Source organism: Bactrocera dorsalis, chromosome 6 (assembly GCF_023373825.1).
Source record: "Bactrocera dorsalis isolate Fly_Bdor chromosome 6, ASM2337382v1, whole genome shotgun sequence".
NCBI lineage: Eukaryota > Metazoa > Arthropoda > Insecta > Diptera > Tephritidae > Bactrocera > Bactrocera dorsalis.
The window spans coordinates 4,321,055-4,339,925 of record NC_064308.1 but is presented as its reverse complement, the minus strand read 5'-3'; the positions used below and the strand labels follow the sequence as shown (position 1 = coordinate 4,339,925).

Sequence of the window (18,871 nt, the reverse complement as noted above, 5' to 3'; positions counted from 1 at the left end):
CCACCTGGTTTAATTTCTTTAGGGTAAAAGTCGGTACTAACTTTTTAAAAACGTTCGAACGCGACCGTGAAACAAAATTGGCGCAGTCGGTAGGATCCTTAGAAAGTAACAAGGATTCAGTGATACGAACCGTGTTCGAGAAACAGCGAAAATTTTTTTTCCTCCGGAAATCGTTATACCAAATAGTTTTGTATAAATCCCCAAACTAATTCTGCGATTCTATAGCCACCTCAGGAGTTGACCAGCCCCTCCAGAATATAATTAACTATATACAATAATCCGGATAGACGCAATAATCGAAACCACCGAGGTGCAGTGTACGTTAATTGTAAAAGGAAAAATTAAACCCAAAGTTCAGAAGTGAAAACGACCTTAAAAATTAAAAGGCGTTAATTCACCTGATCAAGTTTTAAAGAAAAAACAAAAGTTTTTGTGAAGTTTTTTGCAGTGTACACGTCTCAAAACAAGAAGAGCGTGGATTCACCAAAAAATTATAATTTAAAGTAAAGTAACCGAAACCATAAATAATAAAATTAAATCGTCAAGGCACCGAGCGTAGGATAGCAGGAGAAAAATGGAGAACGATCAGACTCAGATGGCGGCATTCAGCTTGGTAGAGGAGCTTGCTGGCAGAGAGCAACAATTTGAGCAAATGCGGCAAGCTTACCTTGAGTTAAGAAACCGGGCAGAAGGAAACAAGAGTAGCAGACACGCACTCATAAAAACAGTAAATAACCTGCCAATATTTACGGGGACAAGCGATATTTCCATAAATTCATTCTTCAGCAGTATTGAATACCTACTATCAACAACGAACACAAAACTACAAAACGAAGTGACGCGAACAATATACTATAGGACCATTCAGGGAGAGGCGAAAAACACCATCATCAACATCCCTCAACCAGATAACTGGCAGCTGATAAAGGAAACATTAAAATTGAGGTATCGACCCGAAGTAGAGCCACATCATCTGTATAAAAAGATTGGGAATCTTAAGGTAAGTTCCGTTAATAAACTTATGAGAGAAATACAAAATACAATATTAAATATAAGTCGGACGAACTGACAGTGTACTATAGGGGTGACAGTTACATTGACTTAAGTAACATGGAGAGTTTGTTAGTAAATACAGTAAAGGAGATGACTCAAGGAGTCTTACTAGATAAAATGTATAAAGAAGGGAACCATAATGAATTAATAAGAATAATGGATAGTAGAGGATTTGAAGGATGGAGTCATATGTAGAAGTTCACGCAAGTGAGGAAAGTTCTCTGATCGCCATTCACTTGGGAGTGGCCAGAAACGATTCTTTTACATATGACTCAAGCAGCTCACGACTTCCGGTCTTTGACCAAGTATCCTCTGGGTAGCCTAAGAACATCCGTTTGAAGGCGAGCTAACGTGAGAAGGCGAAATATCCCCTACATAGGGTTGTGCGCTGGGTTTGGGACCCGCCACGTAAAAAAACAACCCCAGCGAATAGCAACAACCAGCCTCGGATGAGAGACCCCCCTTTTGATGACGACCATGGAAAACGAAATAAGGACTACGAATTGAGGGCATGCACCTGGAATGTCCGGTCCCTTAACTGGGAAGGTGCCGCTGCCCAGCTGGTTGATGTCCTCGTGAAAATAAAGGCTGACATCACCGCCGTCCAAGAAATGCGATGGACGGGACAAGGACAAAGACGAGTAGGTCCTTGTGGCATTTTCTACAGTGGCCATATAAAGGAGCGCAAGTTTGGTGTTGGATTCGTGGTGGGAGAGAGACTCCGTCGCCGAGTACTATCATTCACTCCGGTGAATGAACGTCTAGCCACAATCCGCATCAAAGCGAGGTTCTTCAACATATCGCTGATCATTGGTGCCCACGCCCCGACGGAAGAGAAGGACGATGTGACCAAAGATGACTTTTATGAGCGCTTGGAGCTCGCTTATGAGAGCTGACCTGCCACGATGTCAAAATCGTGCTAGGCGACTTCAACGCCAGGGTGGGCAAAGAAGATTCATCAGCATAAGAAGATTCATCAAGCTACCTGGCTGTCTCCGGATCGAAAAACCACCAACCAGATCGATCATGTTGTGATAGACGGAAGACACGTCTCCAGTGTTTTAGATGTGCGTGCGCTCCGAGGTCCTAACATCGACTCGGACCACTATATTGTTGCAGCGAAGATTCGCACCCGCCTCTGTGCAGCAAAAAACGCACGCCAACAAACACAAGGAAGGTTCGACGTCGAGAAGCTGCAATCACAACAGACGGCCGAGCGATTTTCTACTCGGCTTGCACTCCTGCTCTCTGAGAGCACTCGTCAACAACTCGGTATAAGGGAACTGTGGGACGGCATTTCAAACTCCTTACGTACAGCTGCAACCGAAACCATTGGTTTTCGGAAGGTGCAAAAGAACAGCTGGTACGACGAGGAGTGCCGTGTCGCAGCGGAGAGAAAACAGGCTACCTACCTCGCAACGTTACGATCGACCACAACACGTGCGGGATGGGATAGATACTGAGAGTTGAAGAGGGAAGCGAGACGCATTTGTAGACAGAAAAAGAAAGAGGCCGAAATGCGTGAGTACGAAGAGCTTGATAAGCTGGCCGACAGGGGTAATGCTCGAAAATTCTACCAAAAGATGCGGCGGCTTACAGAAGGTTTCAAGACCGGAGCATACACATGTAGAACCCCCCAAGGTGATCTAGTCACCGATGCCCAGAGCATACTTAAATTATGGAGGGAACACTTCTCCAGCCTGCTGAATGGCAGTGAACACACAACGCCAGGAGAAGACGAACCCGATTCCCCAATCGATGACGATGGAAAAGACGTTCCATTGCCCGACCAAGAAGAAGTTCGAATAGCAATTACCCGCCTGAAGAACAGCAAAGCGGCGGGGGCGGATGGATTGCCAGCCGAGCTATTCAAACACGGCGGCGAAGAACTGATAAGGAGCATGCATCAGCTTCTTTGTAAAATATGGTCGGACGAAAGCATGCCCAACGATTGGAATTTAAGTGTGCTATGCCCAATCCATAAAAAAGGAGACCCCACAATCTGCGCCAACTACCGTGGGATTAGCCTCCTTAATATCGCGTATAAGGTTCTGTCGAGCGTATTGTGCGAAAGATTAAAGCCCACCGTCAACAAACTGAGTGGACCTTATCAGTGTGGCTTCAGACCTGGTAAATCAACAACCGACCAGATATTCACCATGCGCCAAATCTTGGAAAAGACCCGTGAAAGGAGAATCGACACACATCACCTCTTCGTCGATTTTAAAGCTGCTTTCGACAGTACGAAAAGGAGCTGCCTTTATGCCGCAATGTCTGAATTTGGTATCCCCGCAAAACTAATACGGCTGTGTAAACTGACATTGAGCGGGACCAAAAGCTCCGTCAGGATCGGGAAGGACCTCTCCGAGCCGTTCGATACCAAATGAGGTTTCAGACAAGGCGACTCCCTATCGTGCGATTTCTTCAATCTGCTGCTGGAGAAAATAGTTCGAGCTGCAGAACTTAATCGAGCAGGTACAATCTTTTATAAGAGTGTACAGCTGCTGGCGTATGCCGATGATATTGATATCATCGGTCTCAACACCCGCGCCGTTAGTTCTGCTTTCTCCAGACTGAACAAGGAAGCAACGCAAATGGGTCTGGCAGTGAACGAGGGCAAGACGAAATATCTCCTGTCATCAAACAAACAGTCGTCGCACTCGCGACTTGGCACTCACGTCACTGTTGACAGTCATAACTTTGAAGTTGTAGATAATTTCGTCTATCTTGGAACCAGCGTAAACACCACCAACAATGTCAGCTTTGAAATCCAACGCAGGATAACTCTTGCCAACAGGTGCTACTTCGGACTAAGTAGGCAATTGAGAAGCAAAGTCCTCTCTCGACGAACAAAAACCAAACTCTATAAGTCACTCATAATACCCGTCCTGTTATATGGCGCAGAGGCTTGGACGATGACAACATCTGATGAGTCGACGTTGCGAGTTTTCGAGAGAAAAGTTCTGCGAAAGATTTATGGTCCTTTGCGCGTTGGCCACGGCGAATATCGCATTCGATGGAACGATGAGCTGTACGAGATATACGGCGACATTGACATAGTTCAGCGAATTAAAAGACAGCGGCTACGCTGGCTAGGTCACGTTGTCCGAATGGACGAAAACACTCCAGCTCTGAAAGTATTCGACGCTGTACCCGCCGGGGGAAGCAGAGGAAGAGGAAGACCTCCACTCCGTCGGAAGGACCAAGTGGAGAATGACCTGGCTTCGCTTGGAATATCCAATTGGCGCCACGTAGCGAAGAGAAGAAACGACTGGCGCGCTGTTGTTGACTCGGCTATAATCGCGTAAGCGGTGTCTACGCCAGTAAAGAAGAAGAAGAAGAGGATTTGAACACAGTAATATTAGGCCGGAATACATGAAATTCAAAATAAAAGGAGATAGCTCAGCGGAAAAATATAGTAATAGGTATCCTGATGGAGGACAAAGACATAATACAAATTATAGAAATAGAAAAAACCAAGGTTCATATAATCAAATATACGAAAATAATGTTAGACATAATACATCAGGCCAATTTAAACAATATAATAGTGGAAGATTTAATAATAATTATAAACCAAATTCGGATAATTTTCAAAGACCACTAGCGGTAGGGAACCCTAGGCCAAGTTTTAATCAAAATCAACCAAATCAATATAATCCAAACTTTGGTCAAAATCAATCCAACCGATATAGACAGAATTATTTTCGAAATAATTCATTTAAACAAACTCAAGTCGAACCGATGAAGATAGATAATATCCAATATAGTTCAATGAGCCCTCAATTGGCAGGACACCCTAATTCCCAGTATAGCCAAGATCGCTTATACTCGAATAGCCAAGGTCAGGTAGAAGCTTCACGAACTGATATAGCAAGAGAAGAAGAAGTTAATAATAGTATTTTTTACGAAGCAGCCTCGGAATCATTACCTAAAATAAAAATTAAAATTAATAAAAAGAATTATATCGTACTAATTGATACAGGAGCTAGTTTAAGCCTGAACAATAGCGAGATTGATGATTTTCCAAAAATTAAATTGAAAAATCCTTTAACATTTACTACAATTACAAATGAAGATAAAATAAATTATGAGGTACATAAATTAGCACCAGAAGAATTTAACTTACCTAGCAACGCGCGACAAGAAGAAGTTACACAATTAAAAGGACGAAAATATGACTTTATAATAGGCACGGACATGCTTACTTTTCTCAATATGTATATACATTTGTAGATATAGAAAAAGGGAAAATAACTCTAAACCGAAAAGAAAGTTCGACTTTAAGTCATTTAGGACTTAAATCAAATTTGTAATCTTGAAACTGCAGAATTAACATTGGAGAGATTAAACCTAGATCAATAAATTTGCTCAAAAGATATAATAAATTATTATTTAAAGACGGTAATAAATTGACTAACACAACGGAAATTCAACATGAAATTAAAACTACAACGCAGCAGCAGATTAATTCAAAATTGTATAGGTATTCACCTCAGCATGAAATTGAAGTTAGAAAACAAATTAAGGAAATAGAAGAGCAAGGAATAATCCCAAAAAGTCACTCAAGATATTCAAGCCCATTAATAGTAGTGCCGAAAAAAATAGATAATTCAGGTGAAAAGAAATACAGAATTGTAATAGACTATAGAAAATTGAATGAGATTACATTAGATGACAAATACCCCCTTCCAAATATTGATTCTATTTTAGACAAATTAGGAAGAGCGCAATATTTTACTACTTTAGATTTAGCGAAAGGATAAGATCGTGAAAGGAAGATCGTGAAAAAACAGCTTTTGTAACACCACATGGACTTTATGAATTCGTAAGAATGCCTTTTGGACTGAAAAATGCACCAGCCACATTTTAGCGGGTAATGAATGAAATACTTAGAGACTATATAAATAAAACATGTGTAGTGTATTTAGACGATATTCTAATATAGGGTGATTTTTTAAGAGCTTGATAACTTTTTTTTAAAAAAAACGCATAAAATTTGCAAAATCTCATCGGTTCTTTATTTGAAACGTTAGATTGGTTCATGACATTTACTTTTTGAAGATAATTTCATTTAAATGTTGACCGCGGCTGCGTCTTAGGTGGTCCATTCGGAAAGTCCAATTTTGGGCAACTTTTTCGAGCATTTCGGCCGGAATAGCCCGAATTTCTTCGGAAATGTTGTCTTCCAAAGCTGGAATAGTTGCTGGCTTATTTCTGTAGACTTTAGACTTGACGTAGCCCCACAAAAAATAGTCTAAAGGCGTTAAATCGCATGATCTTGGTGGCCAACTTACGGGTCCATTTCTTGAGATGAATTGTTGTCCGAAGTTTTCCCTCAAAATGGCCATAGAATCGCGAGCTGTGTGGCATGTAGCGCCATCTTGTTGAAACCACATGTCAACCAAGTTCAGTTCTTCCATTTTTGGCAACAAAAAGTTTGTTAGCATCGAACGATAGCGATCGCCATTCACCGTAACGTTGCGTCCAACAGCATCTTTGAAAAAATACGGTCCAATGATTCCACCAGCGTACAAACCACACCAAACAGTGCATTTTTCGGGATGCATGGGCAGTTCTTGAACGGCTTCTGGTTGCTCTTCACCCCAAATGCGGCAATTTTGCTTATTTACGTAGCCATTCAACCAGAAATGAGCCTCATCGCTGAACAAAACACGCGCGCGAAACACATTTCGAACCGAACACTGATTTTGGTAATAAAATTCAATGATTTGCAAGCGTTGCTCGTTAGTAAGTCTATTCATGATGAAATGTCAAAGCATACTGAGCATCTTTCTCTTTGACACCATGTCTGAAATCCCACGTGATCTGTCAAATACTAATGCATGAAAATCCTAACCTCAAAAAAATCACCCGTTATTTAGCACATCATTGAATGAACATATTAGGGCGATAGGCGAAATTTTTAAAATTCTTGAAAGTAAAAATCTTAAAATTCAAATTGATAAATCCATTTTTTTGAAGAAAGAAACAGAGTTCTTAGGACACATTTTAACGGAGGAAGGCATGAAGCCAAATCCTAATAAAATTAAAGTTATAGAAAATTTACAAATCCCAAAATCAGAAAGGCAAATTAAATGCTTTCTAGGAATCACCGGTTACTATCGTAAATTCGTAAAAGACTAAGCTAGAATAGCCCAACCTATAACCAAGTATTTGAAAAAAGGAGTTAAAATTAATCTTAAAGATCCAACATATATTGAAGCATTTGAAAAATTAAAAATACTAATAAGTACTCATCCAATATTACGTTATCCAGATTCCGAAAACCAATTTATTTTAACAACTGATGCATCCAATTATGCGATTGGTGCAGTATTATCACAAGAGGGACACCCAGTGTGTTACGCCTCAAGAACTTTGAATAACTACGAAAGAAACTATTCCGCAACAGCTAAAGAATTTCTTGCGATAATGTGGAGTATAAACTACTTTAGACCATACCTCTATGGAAATAAATCAAAATTTTTACTGACCACCAACCGATAAAATTTTTACTTTCCAAATACAAAGGAAGAGATATATCAGCTCGACATCAAAAATGGTTATTAAAACTTGGAGAATACCAATTTGACATTGAATATTTAAAAGGCAAAGAAAATAAAGTAGAAGACTTTTTAAGTAGGATAAAAGAAAATTAGATATTATTTCAGAAAATATGGTTGAAACAATTTCCAATAGTTCAAATTATTCTATAAACAATATGGAAGAGGAAGATGAAGAAACTTTAGCAACAGTGCATTCAGCAGAAGAAGAATTAGACGACCATTTTTATATCAAAGAGGATATTGTTAACAAATATAAGACGCAAATTATTTTAACAAACAACAAAACTGAAGAGGTAAAAATTATGCACGGTAAAAGAATTATTTTCATTTCGGAATATGATTTCGATAATTTGAGTGAGCTATTTAGGAAATATATCACAAAAGGTAAAATAGGAATATTTTCAGAAATTTCAGAACGTCAATATAATATAGTACAGGAAAAATTAATTCAAATGTTTTCTAATGATAGTCAATTAGAATTTATAAAATGTGCAATGAGAGCACAAGATATTGAGGCAGAAGTAGAAGCAGTCAAACAGATTTCTTTTTATCACGTTAGGGAAAGCTTTCATTCAGGCATTCAGGAAACATATAACCAAATAAAGAATAAAATATATTATCCAAAGTTATTGCAATTAATTCAAATTGCAATTAATCAATGTGAAATATGTCAGGAAGTAAAGTACGATAGAAATCCTATTAAATCAAAATTGAAACTTTCAGAGACGCCTTCAAAAATTAATGATATTGTACATATATATAGATACGTATGTAATGAAAGGGCATCATTTTTTGACAGTAGTAGATAAATTTTCTAAGTTTGGTGCGGCATAATCGTTAAATGATAGAAACCACATAACCATTATTGAGCAGCTAGAATATCACTTTACAAAAGTAGGGAAACCTAGAAAAATTATTGCAGATAATGAATTTAAAGCAGTGAGAATAAAAAAATTCTTAGATAATAAAAATGTTGAAATCCACCTAACAAAACCCAATAGTCATACAGGTAATGCAGATGTAGAAAGATTCTATAATACTATAGCAGGAAAATTTAGAATCTTATATATAGACTAAATAAAGGGTTATCAATAAAACAACTAATACAAAAAGCAATTAGAAATTATAATGAAAGATGTCACTTAACAATAAAACGTACACCAAATAAGGTACAGCATAATGAAGTAGATTTGGGAGTAATAAAAAACAATTTAATAGCAGCAAAGAATAAAATTATAAATAAATTAAATCAGAAAAAAGAAAATTTTGAGGAAAAGAGAGAAGAAGGATTTATAAAAAATTATAAAGCTGTTAGGCATAAGGAATAACCTAGATAAAAGAAAGAAAAGTTAGAAAATATTCATTCTTCCAATATACGGGACAATGGTTTTGACTGAAATAACGGAACAAAACGGATTCATAGATTTACAGATTAGAGATCAAGCAATACCAAAAGATAGCGATATAGTACTACATATGATTGACATTCAGCAATTAGAAAATATTATTAATGCTATGACAGATAATATTATTCTGATGAAATAAGAGAATAAAGAAAAACTACAAAGAGAGTTGTTAGATATTAAAAATAAACTATTGACAATTATGACAGTTAGAGCTAGAAATAAAAGAAGACTGATTAATGCAGTTGACAGTATGTCAAAATGACTTTTTGGTACAATGGACGAAGACGACAGACAAAATACCTTTAGCAAGCATACCTTTTACAAACGAATGACTCAATTAACGAACAAATTAAAATAAACTATTATTTCTCATCAGCTATTGAACACTTAAAAGAAATTGTAAAAAGTGACCGATTAAAAATTGAAAAAGAACTTAATAAAACGAAAACGATAAGTAAGTTTATATATGATGAATACAAACAAACTTTATATTTAGATCAGTACACAAAGATTCAATAATTAAAAAGTAAAATAGAACATATACAAGAAACTCCGCTAAATATGGGATAATACACCCGAATATTTTAACTAATGAAGAAATTGTAAAATATAATATCGATTATAATAAGCTAAAATATTTACAACTAGGAACAGTAATTGTAAATAATACATTTCTAGTATTTGGAATAAAAGTACCAAAAAAATTTGAAGATGTACAAATAAGAAAAATTATTCCAATACCTATCAGAGAAAATAATGAAATAGATGCAAAAATAGAGGAAATATTTACCTACAAAAATAAAACATTGATATTTGAAGATAATAAATCATTAGAACAAATAAAAACAATTAAAAATTGTATTTTAAAAAATAATTGTAGTCTTGTAAAATATAAAGAACTTGTTTTTTTTTTTTTTTTTTTTTTTTTATTTTTTGCGGGTGAGGGGGTGGAAAATGCCTTCCGCATCATCGGTACTGTCGTCACAGCAGCGGTATGTGCCACTTGCAGGTCACTAAAAACCCCCCCTCTAAGGAACCGTCGCCCACCCTGGAACCGCATTTGCATTACTTCAGGGTGGCGTTCCATTTTTCTCATTGAGAGATTTACATCTGCGCACCTGCGTCCAGGTCCCGCTTTTTACTGCGTAGCAAGAGTGCAGCGAATTTCTTGATGATCCCCCAGTTTGCTTCGCTCTCCAACATGACGCTGACTACATTGTCCGCGTTTATTGGGCCAACCAGGTTCTCTACGGCGGTGCGTTCTCTTTGCCAGTGCACGCATTCGAAGAATGTGTGTTCAGCGTCGTCTTCTGTCGCGTCGTTGTATGGGCATGACGGCTCTTCGACTTTTCCCATTCTGTGGAGGTACTTTTTGAAGTACCCGTGACCGGATAACAGCTGGGTTGTGTAAAAATCTACTTCTCCGAATTTTCGGCCTGTCCATGAGTCTAAATCTTTTATAAGCCTGGCCGTCCATCTGCCGCGGCTTTCGGTGTCCCATCTTTGTTGCCATGTTATTATTGTTTCTTTCTTTATTTGTTCTATTGCGCTCTTGTTGTTGTCGGGTGACTGCTTTAGTTCCCACAGCTTTTTCCTTTCGTGTGCTAGAAGGTCAATTGGGGCATTTCCGCTTATAACTAAGATTGCCTCGCCGGACACTGTTCGGTAGGCTGATGCAACTCTGAGGGCTGCAGTGCGGTGAACTCTGGCCGCTACCTTACGCCGGTTTTCCTTTTTGAGCGTATCTGCCCATATCTCAGCTCCATATAATAAAACGCTGATTGTTGTCGACATTAGCAGCTTTCTTTTTTCTTGGCTAGGGCCTCCTATGTTGGCCATTAGTCGGCTCAGTTGATAAGTGATCTTCGCTGCCTTTCCTGCGGCGTGCTGGATTTGTACCCAGAAGGTTAGTCTGGGGTCCAGTCTTACGCCCAGGTAGTTAACTGCTTTTTTTGTCCTAAGATTATCTGTTGTCGTGTGCATGCTTATCTCGAGAGGTATGTGCTTGTTTGTTAGCAGCAGTAGCTCTGTTTTCTCCGTAGCGAGCTGGAGACTGTGTGAGTCGAGCCATGCTTGCGTCCGTATCATCACCTGGTTCAGCTTTCCTCGCGCTTCTTCCGTATCCCTTGCTGTGATTACTGCTGCGATGTCGTCCGCGTAGCCTATTAAATATGAGTCATCTGGCATTTCTAGTTTTAATATATCGTCATAGCTGATGTTCCACAAGTCTGGTCCAAGGATGGATCCTTGCGCTGCTCCTGACGTAACCGTTATCTGTCGTGATCCCTCTTTAGTTTCGTACAGCAGTTTCCTGTTGCTAAGGTAGCTCCGCAACACGGCCCTGAGGTAGTCGGGTACCTTAAAGTTTTTCTCGAGAGCGTCGATCATATCTACCCATCTAGCGCTGTTGAAGGCGTTTCGGACATCTAGAGTCGCCAGCAACACTATTCTTTTATATTTATGCCATCTACGCTGTGCGGCTTCTACGCTTTCAATTACGCATTTTATTGCTCCCATGGTTGATCTGCCGGGTCTAAAGCCATATTGTCTAGAGGACAGTCCTCCAGCTTCGTTGATGGCCGCTTCAAGTCTGGGTTTAAGCAGGGTTTCATATAGCTTTCCCGCTGTGTCAAGCATACATAATGGGCGGTATGCTGATGGCGAATTGGGGTCTCCTTTTCCCTTACTGATTAGCACCAGCCGTTGCTTTTTCCACGGTTCAGGGAATATTCCGTCTTCAAGGCAGGCGTTGTACATGTCCAGTAGTACTGCCGGGCGCTCTGCAACGATTATTTTAAGAATTTCGGGTGGGATCCCGTCCGGTCCGGGTGCTTTGTTGGCCTTGAGCTTGGCAGTGGCTAGTTGCAGCTCTTCGAGGGTAAACTTGGGGATTTGCGTCGATCCTAGAATGTATTCTGGGTCCCTAGCCCTTGTTTCGTGTGTGGGGAATAGTGTGTTCACAATGTTATCCATTTTCCCAGCGGTTAGGTTAGGTGGCTTTGCCCGAGCGCCGAGTTTCTTCATCACTATTTTGTACCCGAGTCCCCAGGGGTTTCTGTTTATATCCTCGCGTAGTTCGTCCCATTTTTTCTTTTTGCTGTCGTCGATGGCTTGCTTCAGCTCCTTTTTTGCTAATTTGTACTGATCAGCTTCTTGAGTTGCGGCTCCTCTACGCCTGGATCTCGTGTAGGATCTGCGAAGGCGGAGGCATGTCCGTCTGAGTTGGGCTATATTTTCAGTCCACCAGTAAACTGCTGCTTTATGTTTGCTGTGGGAGGCCTTGGGCATTGCTTTTTGACAGGCTCTTGTTATATTCAGCATTGTGTGCTCGACAGTTTTTCTTGCAATTGTGGGGAAGTTGCTAGATGGGTTTTGGTCGTCTATTGCGGAGATTAGTTTCGAAGTATCCAGTTTCGTGATGTTCCACTTTCGTGTTCTAGTTGTTTTTCTGTGCTGGACAGCGTTTGTTCCCGTGTCGATCATAAATGAAATGTAGTGATGATCGCTGCCAGTGTAATCCTCCAAGACTTTCCAGTTCTTTATCGAGCCTGCCATGCGTTCTGTTGATAGGGTAACGTCTGGTGTGGTTTCCTCGCATCCAGGTCTTCTAAACGTGGTTGCGTTCCCCGTATTGTGCACTACTAGTCCTAGTCGCGCAGCCATTTCCAGAATGCGCTTTCCCCTCGAGTCCGTGTTTGGCAACCCCCACTCTACGGCTCTGGAATTCAGGTCTCCGGCGATAATCAGTTGTCCTTCTATAGACCTGGCCGTGTCCTCAATGTTGTCGAGCTTTTCTCGGAATTCCTGTATACTGTCGCTTGGCGTCAAGTAACAGCTAATTACTGTAAAAAGGTCGCATTTGGCCCAGACGAAGCCGTTGCCGTTCCCGTTGTTTACAGTGCTGATATTACTCCCTGGTGGTAACCATATAGCGGCAGTTGAGCTGCTGTCTTCCAGCCAGGTACCTCTCTCTTTCTTTTTGTATTGCTCGCTTATGATGATCATCTCGTAGTCGCTCTCCGTCACCATTTGCGAGAGTAGTGCGTCGGCGGCCTTGCATCTATGCATGTTGGCCTGTAGGATATTCATTTGCCTCGGTAATTCCTATATACCGTGCATTTTGCGGAGCCCGGGATGTGATCGGTTTTCTCTTGTTTGGCCTCTTTGCAAAGGCAGCATGAAGGAAGCTTGTCGCATTCTTTCAATTTATGACCTGGTTGGCCGCATTTTATGCAAACGCCTTGTCCTCTTCTATCGGGCCCTTTGCAGTCCCAGGTTAAGTGTCCTGGTCCAAAGCAGCGGAAACATCTTTTGGGGGTTTCTTTTAGCCGCAGCCTGCAGCTAACCCAGCCAATTTTAATGCGTGACTGTCGTATTAGTCCATCAGCTCTATCCTGGTCCAGCGTTACATAAGCCCTTACCTGCTCCCTTGTGTTTGGAGCTGTTATGTTAATCGCCAAGACTTCGGTGGGATCCTGTAGCGCTTCTTTGACAGCCCCTGCTACTTCATCTTTTGTTGTCAGCGAGTCGAGGTCTCTGATTTCTATAGTAACCTTAGTTTTAAGGTCGGCTACCGTTGCAGTCTCCTTCAGAGTGGACTTAAGTGCCTCACAGAAGCTGGCCTTTGTGGACTGTCCCTTTTCTAGCTCTAGTAATAAGGCCCCGGCTCTTGTTTTGCGGATTCCTTTAATTTTGACTTCTGCTTCTTTAAGATCTACCTTGCTGCGGATATTCTTTAGGACTTCGGCGTAGCTATTTCCTTCTGCTGGTTTTATTATAACTGCCTCTGTTAGTCGTTTTGGCCTATTATTTCCTCTTTGACTTGCGGCCATGCTGTTGAATAGTTGCCTCTTTTTAGGCGCTTCTTCACTCGTTCCTTCGTTTATGTGGGTTTTCCTGGCTTTTTTAGGCAAAACTTTTTGCCACTGGCCGTCGTTTTCGTGCCGTGGGCGCACTGTTTCTCGCGGCTCCACAGGGCTTGTCGCACGCCGCTTCGATGTCGCTGACTCGGGGGACGTGATGCGTCTGTTTAGATGTGCCCGCCTTTTCTCGGTTTCTGCTGTGAGCCAATTTCTGCGATAGCTCTTGATGACATCGAAGAGTTCGTCTAGTTGTGCCGCTCCGTTCTTTACGTCCATGCTGACGTTCTTTTGCTTCGCCATAGCCAATTTCATTTTTTGCACTATCCCTTTGCACTTTTCAAGGGATTCTTCTTCTGCTCGTCTCATTTGGGTGATGTATTCCTGTTTCGGCGAGCTCTGAATTCCGTCTTTTGTGGCAGCTGGGGTACTCTTCCCTTCTCCTTGTTTTGCCGGTGGTGCTTGTGTGGCCGGCGTCTCCCTTGAGTCTGTCTTTTCGCCAGTCTTGTCTGTCTGCTTTGGAGTGGCGGTGAGTATGGGGGATCTGAGTATCCTACTGCTCCTGCGGAAGACCGTTCCGTATTCCTCGTCTTGTCCGTCTTTGTTTTGTTGTTCCTTCTGATGGTTTTTATGTTGTTGTTGTTGTGGTGTATGCATTTTTTTTCTAGTGGGTCTCCGCTTCAAGCCGCTATCTCCGCACGTTGTAGCAGTTGCCCTTTATGAATCCCGTGGTTATCTATGCGAGCAGGGAGGCCACGCAAGGGTTGACACAAGTCCTTATGAGAGCTTGTGTTCAGAGCCAGGTTCGGGCACGAATCAGGAGTCCGTCTCAACTGAACCTGTACGGCCAAAGGAATTATGGCGACGTGCATTGAACGTACTTGAAGACCTGCCATGGTTTTAACGAGACGGAGGTGAGAGCAGTATTAGCCTGCCAGCCATTTCGATAAGATGTCACTCTTATCTACTGAGGTGACAGAATACTGCCCTCCCCAGCCCTTTGTCAGACTAGTCCATTATTGGTTTCCAGTATTCCATAATCAGAACCTTACTGGTCTCGATTCTGATGGGCGCTTGCCCAGGGTTTTCGCTGGCATGCACTGTTGGTGCTGCTCACTGTGTGGTTCCCTCGTCGCTTTGTTGCCTCCCTCTCGTGGGTAGGTTCTCCCTCGGTGCAACCCCGGTGGGGGTTGTTGACGCTTATTTAAAGGCGGCATCTTCTCGCCTCTTCGCCGGAGGTTCATTGGGCGTGTTAGGCGTTTTGAGCCAAGCCCTCCTCTCCTGCAGCTCTTGGTCGGGGGCTGCGTATTACTATTCGCAGCTAACCTACTTAGCGTAGGCCGTCCACTATCCGCCAGCTGTGACCCCGGTAGTAGCCTGAGCTCAGCCCTACCCAAAAATATAAAGAACTCGAAATAATACAATTAAATATAAAAACAAATCTTATTAAAAATGCAAATACTTTAAAAATTAATAATACATGTAATCAAGAACTACCATTAATAAGAGGAAACTATGTAATAAGGTTTAATAATTGTTCAATTAAAATTAATGACTATTATTTTTCAAATTTTGTTGAAGATATAAAAGAAAATGTTGTAACCGTAAAATATATGACTGTCTTTATATTTTACGGTTACAACATTTTCTTTATATCTATTATTATATTTCACGAAAAAAAAAATACTTTTGACGAAATTGTAGAAGAACATAAATCAAATATAGAAAACATTTTTAATTGAAAATACATACGAATGTATCACATATTTGCAACATATTAAGCAAAATTATAATTTTATTAGTAGCTACTATCCTTATCAAAAAGCACAAATATATAAAAATAATATTAAATAAAAAAATTCAGGAGAATTCTCATTTAAAAGGGGGAGTAGTTACATATATAAATAAACCAGCAACAAACATTAAGACTGATAAATTTGTTGAATTTCTTAATGAAATCAATAGCACAACCGGAAAACAGTAAAATTGTAATATGATACCATTTCCTTTGCTATCGCAAAAATCAAGTTAAAAGATACAAAACAAAATCATTTTATTAACAATGTTTCCGACAGTCTGTTAAGTTATAAGGTTATTACTTTAGCCAGCATTTAAGTAAACATATGTAATAAGTATAATAAGTATTTATGATTTGTAAGCAATAATTCATTGCAATAGTAACTTGAACGATTATAATTAATAAAGTGAAAGTTAGTCTGATTCCAATATCCCAACCACCTGGTTTAATTTCTTTAGGGTAAAACTCGGTACTAACTTTTTAAAAACGTTCGAACGCGACCGTGAAACAAAATTCGCGCTCTCCGCTCTCTATCTCGAAAACGGTTCACCGTATGAAAAATTTTTTCAAACAAAATTTGTAGAGAATTTTGTATTCTACAATATTTACAATAAATACAAATAGCAAAAAACACATAGGAAATGAGATATTTACAAAAAAACGCAAAAAACCGATTTTTGTGACCCGTGGCCTTGAAATTTAATAGTTGCCTACACCCTACCATAAGTAGGTTTTGAGACAACTTTTAGGGTGTCAATATACAAGTATTTACAGACTTACAGCTGGGTGTCTCGAATTCTGAGATTCTTACCTAATTTAAGCTTAAATGACTGGACTAACAGTACATACAGCATCTAACAGCACCATTTAAACTAGTGATGAGCGATACTTCACTACCGGTGATTTTTTCACTGTGATTGAAAAATCGCAAATCGCAACTGCGATCACTTTTTATAAATAGCAGTTCGCTTCTATGAACTGCGATTGCGATCGCAGTTCGAAACTGTGATCGCAGTTCGAACCTGTGAATTGTGATCGCAGTTCGAAACTGTGATCGCAGTTCGAACCAGTGAATTGCGATCGCAGTTCGAAACTGTGATCGCAGTTCGAACCTGTGAATTACGATCACAATAGCAAATAGCAGAAAAGTAACAACTTTCTTCAGGGTATTGTATATATCGTATATGCTATTTTTCGTCATAGCGGTTTGAAATTTTGAGTGTAACGTTCTTATAATTTTTAATAATGGCAGGAAATGTATCAAGGAAAAGAAGTGAAGTGTGATGTTTGAAGTGGTAGATGAAATATAATCAAAATGGAATATTTTAATTTGTTTTAATAAAATTTTTAATTTTACTTATTGTTCAAACCAAATTTGAAAGCTTTTTGTGATGAAAACAAAAATTGTAACTAATTAATTTCAGAAAAAATGATGGAGTAAAAAATTACGGGTTTTTAATATTTTCCCAAAGATTAGGAAACTCGCGTTAATTATTTGGTCTTGAAAATATTAAAAGCTGGTATTCTAAACAAACAAATTATCAACCACACTAATGGTAATTCCTTCTAAGAAATGTGTGAAACCTCATACCAACATACAAATGAACTATGGAATACGCTCTAAGTGTCAGGTAGCCGAACCGCTCCAACATTTGCGAAAATGTAGTGAAAATAAAGGCGGAAAAACTTGACTCGAGTTACAGGAGCCAAAAGAGAATTTGCCGCCAATAACGACAAAATGTTTCCGTCGTTCCCACGACAGTCGGGTCTACGTAAGTGGAACAGACCCGGACTTTTATTCGGCCAAACAGTGTCAAATTGGCAGAATCTGCCGCTACAACAACAACAACGACGTTTGAACGTCGACTTAGTTGCGATCGCAATAGCAATATAAAATCACAGTGATTTAAAAATAGCAATCACTGAAATCACAGATATCGAAAAATCACAATATCGCTGATCTCTAATTTATACGTTGTTTCAAGATAGAGTCTATCAAATATCGTAGCTGTTGTTTGAAAAGTCGTGCTGTGACATCGTGACGATCGCTTGCTAATTGACCGCGATCCATACTTTCGCACGTATGTCATAGAATCCTGCCAGTACTCGTGCATGTGCTTTGGGCTGCCAATGTAAGTATAATGTATATTGATAGCAAGAAGACACCGACCGATAGTAGGGCAACCTCTTCGCGGCTTTGTAACAAATTTCAATCTGTAATTAATCACTTTGTATGAAACACACATAAAGATTTCACTGAATAATTTTCAATAATTTACCTTTTAAATAGCCGAAAATAAAGAAAGCAAACGACCGAATTTGAACGATTCAAATAATCTACAAATAAATCAATTGGAAAACAAACAAAAAAATTGTATGGAGAAGTTAATTTTGGAAATTTTCGCTCGTAAGTTGGCTAAAAAGTATCAATTTCTGAATTTTTTACACACCGTCCTCACTGGATTCCCGATAAAGTGGTTCAGACCATTTTTCATTTCATACAACGGTTTAGTCAGCTATAGGGAACATACTTATATGTATATATAAAATATATACAGATATAACATATTTATCGAATTAATACAAAAAATGTGATATAAGAAGAACCGCTGTATGTCGTCGCTCGAACGAATAGCGATGAAAAGCGAAATAGAACAAAATAGCCGAATGCTTGTTGTTTTGTTCACGTTATAAAAGCGAATGAATTTTATTTTATTTAAGCAATTGTTACATCTAATGTTTGACGGGATTGCAGAGTGTGTAAATTTACAAAAAGTAGTAGGTGATGCCACTTAATTATCAGGTGGGGCTCTGAGCGCTCTGAACATACTCCCCCCGATGGCGAGTCATACCGCCAGCTAAATGATCATCGATGGGAAGAGCGCACAATTTAGAGATGGCTCGTTTGCAAATACCATTGGCCGTCTTAACTTCAGCTACACGAACTTTAGAATCGTTCCCCAGAAAGACTTTAGTGACTCTTCCAAGCAGCCATTTGAGTGGCGGCAATGCTTCATCCTTGATAAGGACAAGAGTTCCAATTGAGATATTGTTCCTTGGATATCGCCATCGTGAGCGTTGTTGCAACAGTGATAAATATTCGGAACTCTCCAAAAAGGTCTGTTGCATGAATTGTATTCGCTGCCAGTTGCCCAGTCGACTGGTGTTTATTGTTGAAAGGTTTGG

The 18,871-nt window shown here is 39.8% G+C and overlaps 2 protein-coding genes across 15 annotated transcripts in view; both read right to left on the bottom strand.

Moving 5' to 3' along the window:
- LOC125779099 (glutamate receptor ionotropic, kainate 2) overlaps positions 1–18,871 on the bottom strand; it is a 2,985,835-nt gene that overhangs the window by 92,480 nt on the left and 2,874,484 nt on the right. The gene's annotated exons all lie outside the window — the stretch shown is intronic.
- LOC125779129 (uncharacterized) overlaps positions 1–18,871 on the bottom strand; it is a 530,169-nt gene that overhangs the window by 353,176 nt on the left and 158,122 nt on the right. The window contains exon 2 of one of the 2 annotated variants that reach the window (XM_049459744.1): positions 3,181–3,413. The gene's annotated coding sequence lies outside the window, so the exon portion shown is untranslated. Of the gene's footprint in view, positions 1–3,159; positions 3,414–18,871 lie in introns of both variants that reach the window. The other variant, XM_049459743.1, reaches the window with a different exon arrangement.